Here is a 7,179-nt window from a genome sequence, read left to right as displayed (position 1 = left end):
AAATACAAACTGGATACTATATAAAAAAACACCAATCCAAATTTGGTCATAAAACCAAGGTTGATCAGGCGATTAAAGCTTAAAGTCATCTGCTACACTTTCTTGTACAAATAAAAAATAAACATAATGAATAATCCTAAAAATCAAAACCATGATAACACTGTAAAGTGGTACATCAAAAATTGACCTAGCAAATAGGAATTGCTCGATGAAACTCGCATGAAGAAAATTGTGCTGAAGCAGTTAAACGAAATTGCCTACTACCATCCTATTCTTTTTACACCTAAAAAAACCATAAAAAAAAAAAAAAACAAATCAACGTCAATCTAAGCAACGCATCTAAAGACCTTCATAAGCATTCCACACTCATTTCATAGATTAAAATTGCGCATAATGTCTACTGTAAGAAGAGTAGAGGTTAATGCTAAAACTTGCCGCAATGGCCTGAGCAAAAATACATACATAATCACAATTATATAATTGATATAAAAAAGCTTTAAAAATGACATTCTTAATATATTTTATTTTCACTATGGATTAAAAGGTTGCATGAAAAGAGTTTTGAGAAGGCTTTGATTGTATTGTACTCCAAGTATCAAAGTTGGAGACTCGATAGAAATTAAATTGTGAGCTCGCAATATTAATCAGTCGACAATATGTAGAAATTGGTTTTATCCAATTCTCAAACAAAACGATTTTACAAAGCTGAAGCATCCATCAACCTGCTAGAGTGTCCTAAGGTCCGAGAGGTCAATATACCTCTCTATAACCCCTCTTTGAGAATTTTAATACTGAATGTTGAAATCTTAGTTGTAGCTTGTCTTTTCAAATGAGTTGACGGGGACATCTTATGCTTAAGCGTTAAGACTTTAAGACGATAAGGCTATGAAGCCAACCATAACCCATAAACTTCACATTGTAATAGGTATATACTGGGAAGGGGGCTGCTATACAGTTCTAAAAATAAAGACTCCCAACAAACAACACGACTGGCAGTTTACTCTACCTAAGTTCAAGGCGGTAGCAAGAGCGTGATATTTAACACACAAGTCAATATTAAAATACAGGCTAGTCCTTTTTTTTTTATTACCTACCTAAGCCTTATGATGCTTTCATAATCAAGCATCACATTCCCTCTTCGACTTGTGAATACAGAGCATCAAACTTCTTATAAGATTCTTGCATTAGAAATTCTTCGACGACAATAGAATGTAGATGTTCCTGAAGATGACTGACTCCTAAAGTGGGTATTACGCAAACGGACACCCAAAGTAAATATCCTGATGATCAAATTGTTCTAGAGTAACGAATTCTGCTTCAGTCACTTTTGTTTGTGAAGAGCAACTTCTACAAATTTCCTGAGAATGTTACAGTTGGTAAGTATTCTGATAATATTATATATAAAGTCCATTCGATCCAATTTTCAAACCCCATTAAAAAAAAATGACGGAAAAAGCAGGAAAAACAAGCTTTTGACCTCTTGGGACTTGCTTTCTTTCTTCTTTTTCTTTTTTCCTTCTTCTTAGTGATTTAAAAAGAAGAAGTTGGTTTTCATGAAAAAAACACGTTAAGTATTTGGGAAAACACATAGAGAAGGTAATGATCATCAGACCAGATGGAAGCAGCACTTGAGCTAATGAGAGAAAGATGATTACAACCGAAGAATACAACAGTAAACACCAAAGCACGTCCATTAGCATCAAACACCTCTCCTTTATGACCATGTTGACCAACTTTAAGAAATTACTGTTGTCCTAACAGGATATAATGAGCTATCTTCTAATATAGTTAAAGTCAATACTATACCATCAGTACAATCATCACATACTCAGCCTGTGTACGAAGCTCGTATTGTTAACTGATTAGAAAAAATAGTCATGGAGACTAAGAAGTTAAGATTGAAGCAAAATAGAGAACACAACCGAATTTTAAGTAACAAATTACCATGTGTATGACGAAATGGACCAGGTAATGCGTCTAACTCCAACCAATATAATGTTCTTAAAAATATTTATATGATTAGGAGTTAAGGTCAAAAGGAGTGAATTTTGTGCTAAGCTAATAGGGAGGTTACCCATTGAAGTTAAATACAGAATAACATATTTCTGACTGCAATGCCAATCCAAATTGATAACTATTATCATTATATAACCTAAATTAATAAATTGATCAAGGTATAGCCTTGTGAATAGTTAATAAAACAATTATAAAAAATAACAAAATTAGGGGGGGGGGGGGGGGACGTATTTATAAGAAATAGGGTTAACCTAAGTTAGTTTGACAGATAATACGTTGTAGCTATATTAAACTATATAAAAATAGAAAATATTAGGTTTTACAGAATTAAAACACGAATAGTTTTTCCAATCTTATGTCAACCTTAACGATATAACAATGATTTAATTCTTATATGTACCAAAAATTAATTGCAAAAATAATTTAAGATATATTAACATTTAAAAAAAAAATACCTATGGAATACCAGCAAAGCGTGATCAGTCCTTGGTACTTTGTTAGAAAAGTCCTAACAACAGTGGATAACCAATTGTAGGCTGTATGTGGAACCACCTAAAAGAGTTAAATATAAGTAGATTAGTCAGATAGAATCCTATTGTAAAGACTTAACTATAAATGAATATATTGTAGATGAAGTAGACGTTCAGGAGGTCAATAGAACCCCATATTTATACAAGGGGTCATTCATCGCATGAACTTTCATTAAGCTGCTATTAGTGATCTTAATAAAGCTAAATGGGCCAAAATGCAGCCAAAGATCATATGCCAGCATGTCTGGCATGATGAAAAAATAAAGTGAAATTGATGAGTAACTAATTGTAAGTACTATAGACAACAAACCACTACAATGTTGATAAAATTCGCAAGTTATATAAAGGCGCGTAGACATTAGCAAACATTGACAACATGTTTAGACCTGCTAATAAACAGTTTAAGTAATAAAGCAACGAATTATTGTATGACTACCTATCCAGGGTATTCAATATACATGCATGTAAACGGTGTACTACAGACGATGTTGAAATGTGTATGGGGTTAGATACAATGAAAAAAATGAATAACAATAGAAGCTGCTTGTACAGGAGAACAAATCATAACGCCTAACAGTGTTTAAAGTGAAACGATAGCATAATAGCATAGAAATATAACATCATATTTGAAGAAAGATAGGAAGATAGTTGGGGGCTACCTACAAACAGGAAATTATTGATGAAAGTTGTATCAAGAAATTTGAGCTGGAGCAGTCAGACGAAATCCTCTACTATCATCCCCTTCTTTTTACAACTAAAAAAACTATAAAAAAAAATTGACATCAATCTGAGGTACACATCTAAACACCTTGATACACGTTCCACTTAGCTAATATAGCTAGTATAAGAAAACTTTAAGTTGTCAAGAAGCTTTCTTTGTGGAACTCTTTTGCTACCTTTTGTTTCACTGTCAATCTTGAGTCTTGTACTTAAAAACAGCTAAGCGAAAGAGTACTATTCCTAATACAGGTAGACAAAACCGCGAAAGCAATACCTGTCTACTACAAATAGCAGAGTGAAATTGACAATGAAGTAATGAACCAGTTATGGATGATGCAGAAATGGAGCTAAATACATCAACATAGGCGCATTTGGACATTCCAAACGTTTGCCACAAACCATATTTACTGGTTACTGTTGGCGTACAATGTCTGTGTTAATTGCTAAGCATTCAAAACTTGTGTGAAAAATATTACTGGCCACAATTGTCATGTCAAGCTTAATCTGCAAGCATTGACCTCCTGATTTCCAGTTTCTAGTGAAATCCTCTTGAGTGTAACTAATAAATAATAGATATTGGTAGAACACCCTGGAAGATACCATTGTTTGTTAGAGTTTAATATGCTCATTTATCAAACATAAACATTCCTTAAATATTTTCATACCAAGTCACGATATTGAACAAACTATTTCAGTTGGAAACTTATGTTAGCGATAATAATACCATTTAACACAGAGGATGGGCAATTATTAATGAAACAAAATGATTTAAGAAGCTTAAAAGTAGGTTAACAAAGGTTAAGACCTCTTTATAGTTTATAGATATGTTGTTGCTAACAATTTAGTTGGAGCAAAAAAAGATAACTGCAAAAACGAAAAACAATAAATTTCATAGCTTGACATACATTTTTGGGTGGAATAATTATGATTATATATCATCACATGATATAGACAACTCGGGCAACAGTCGTATTTATAGCCATAAATTCAATTTAAAAGTTATAACTACTTAAAGCCTCAATCGCACAACCGTTAAGAGTAATCGGGAACCCAAACTTTAGTAGAGTTAAAAGTTCTGAAATCCCACAATGGCTTGGATATTATGAAAAAATCTACACATAGCTAACCAAATTACTAATAATGATAATTATGAACTAATGGAGGAAGAAAACGTATACTTGAGCAATTATGAATAAGGTCCAAATAAGTTGATTTGTTTATAATACTTTTTGACAGAAGTGAATTTATTTAATTTGATTATTATATATAGTTTAGTATATAGTTATAGCTGGTAAAGTAGGTTGCTTTGGAGGGTCACGAACGAATACTACAAATAGGAATTGCTCGATGAAACTCGTATGAAGAAAATTGTGCTGAAGTAGTTAGACGAAATTGTTTACTATCATCCTATTCCTTTTACACCTAAAAAAACCATAAAAAAAATAAATCAATGTCAATCTGAGCAACACATCTGAAGACCTTCATAAACATTTCACACTCATTTCATAGCATATTTTGATAGTAAATTAAATTATAAGTCCTGGACAATTGGACAATCAAAAAAAAAAGACTGAAGTTGTTGTAAAGTCTAACCTTATTTCTTCTTATTCTTCAACGAAATCCAAGAAAAAATCAAAAAGCAAGCAAGGTCGGCAACTTAGCTAATATAGTGAGATATATAACTAAAAGAAAAACAACATGTGATCAATCTATTAGCAATGTAGAAATTAGGTCATCAGAAGACTTCAAATTAGGGTTAATAAATGACGCAATGAATATGTTTCATACATATATAAGCAATATAGAAGGAAAAAGTTTGACGTACCTACTGAATGTTAAAATCTTAGTTGTAGCTTGTCTTTTCAAGTGAGTTCACGGGGACATCTTAGCCTTAAGCGTTAAAACTTTAAGATGAAAAGGGTATGAAACCAACTATAACCCACAAACGTCACATTGTAACAGGTATATACTGGGAAGGGGCTGCTACACAGTTTTAAAAATAAAGACTCTCAACAAACAACATGACGGGTAGTTTACTCTAAGTAAGTTCAAGGGCTTAGAGATTATTAAAAAGGCTAGCCACAACTAACCATTTTACTGATCATCATAACTATAAACTAATGAATGGAGATAATGTATAATTTAGCATTGATGCACAGGGTCCAAAGGAGTTAATTTGTTTATAAAACTCTTTGACAGAAGCGAATTTATTTAATTTTATTATTATATATAATTATAGTTGTCAAGTAAGGTGATTCGCGTGTCGCCAACGAATACCGTTTGTAAATAAGTACGTAGACATAAACTTGAGCTAGCCGAATAAAAATACTATTGAAATACTAAATAAGTCCACTAACACCTATTATTCCTAAACTGAAAACTGGAAGTCAAAGTTAAGGCTAGAGTGTCCTAAAGTTCCAGAGGTCAAGTGAGTTAACGGGAACATCTTACCCTTAAGCGTTAAGCCTTTAAGACGGAAAGGGTATGAAAGCAACCATAACCCACAAACTTCACATTGTAAATGTATATCTTTGGGAAGGGCTGCTACAGTTTTAAAAATAAATACTTCCAACAAACAACACGACTGGTAGTTTACTATACCTAAGTTCAAGGCGGTAGGAAGAGAGTGACATTTAACATGTAAGTCAATATTAAAATACGGGCTAGTCCTTATTTATTTTTATTGCCTACCTAAGCCTTACGATGTTTTCATAATCAAGCATTGCATCCCCTGATCGACTTGTAAATACAGAACATCAAACTTTCTCTAAGATTCTTGCATTAGAAATTCTTCCACGACAATAGAATGTAGATGTGCCTGAAGATATGTGGCTCCTAAGGTGGGTACTATGCAAACGGATACCGAAAGTAAATCTCCTTATGGTCAAATTATTCTAGAGTAAAGAATTATACTTCAGTAATTTTCGTTTGTGAAGAGTAACTTCTACAAATTTCCTGAGAATGCTACAGTTTGTAAGTATTCTAATAATATTCTACATAAACTCGCTTTGATCAAATTTCTGAAGACCTTCATAAACATTTCACACTCATTTCATAGCATATTTTGATAGTAAATTAAATTATAAGTCCTGGACAATTAGACAATCAGAAAATAAAAGACTGAAGTTGTTATAAAGTTTAACCTTATTTCTTCTTATTCTTCAACGAAATCCAAAAAAAAGTAAAAAAGCAAGCAAGGTCGGCGACTTAGCTAATATAGTGAGATATAGAACTGAAAGAAAAACAACATGTGATCAATTTATTAGCAATGTAGAAATTAGGTAATCGGAAGACTTCAAATTAGGGTTAATAAATGACGCAATGAATATGTTTCATACATATATAAGCAGTATAAAAAGAAAAAGTTTGACGTACCTACTGAATGTTGAAATCTTAGTTGTAGCTTGTCTTTTCAAGTGAGTTCACGGGGACATCTTACCTTTAAGCGTTAAAACTTTAAGATGAAAAGGGTATGAAACCAACTATAACCCTACAAACGTCTCATTGTAATAGGTATATATTGGGAAAGGGCTGCTACACAGTTATAAAAATGAAGACTTTCAACAAACAACATGATGGGTAGTTTACTTTATGTAAGTTCAAGGGCTTGGAGATTATTAAAAAGTCTAGCCGCAACTAACCATTTTACTAATCATTATAACTATAAACTAATGAACGGAGATAACGTATAATTTAGCATTGATGCACAGGGTCCAAAGGAGTTAATTTGTTTATAAAACTCTTTGACAGAAGCGAATTTATTTAATTTTATTATTGTATATAATTATAGTTGTCAAGTAAGGTGATTCGTGTGTCACCAACGAATACCGTTTGTAAATAACTACGTAGACATAAACTTGAGCTAGCCAAATAAAAATACTATTGAAATACTAAATAAGTCCACTAACACCTA

General features: G+C 32.3%; 1 long non-coding RNA gene across 1 annotated transcript; it reads right to left on the bottom strand.

The window, feature by feature from the left end:
• Positions 1 to 2,467: 2,467 nt before the first annotated feature.
• On the bottom strand, positions 2,468 to 4,793 carry LOC147523048 (uncharacterized). The gene is made up of 3 exons (XR_015195862.1): positions 4,595 to 4,793; positions 3,206 to 3,300; positions 2,468 to 2,568 (listed from the first exon to the last, which is right to left on the bottom strand). It is a non-coding gene; the product is annotated as an uncharacterized LOC147523048 (long non-coding RNA).
• Between the last annotated feature and the right edge of the window lie 2,386 nt (positions 4,794 to 7,179).

The sequence above is a fragment of the Coptis chinensis genome, chromosome 1 (genome assembly GCF_015680905.1).
Source record: "Coptis chinensis isolate HL-2020 chromosome 1, ASM1568090v1, whole genome shotgun sequence".
Classification (NCBI taxonomy): Eukaryota; Viridiplantae; Streptophyta; class Magnoliopsida; order Ranunculales; family Ranunculaceae; genus Coptis; species Coptis chinensis.
Note: the sequence above shows the minus strand (reverse complement) of the source record. Positions and strands in the feature narration are given on the sequence as shown.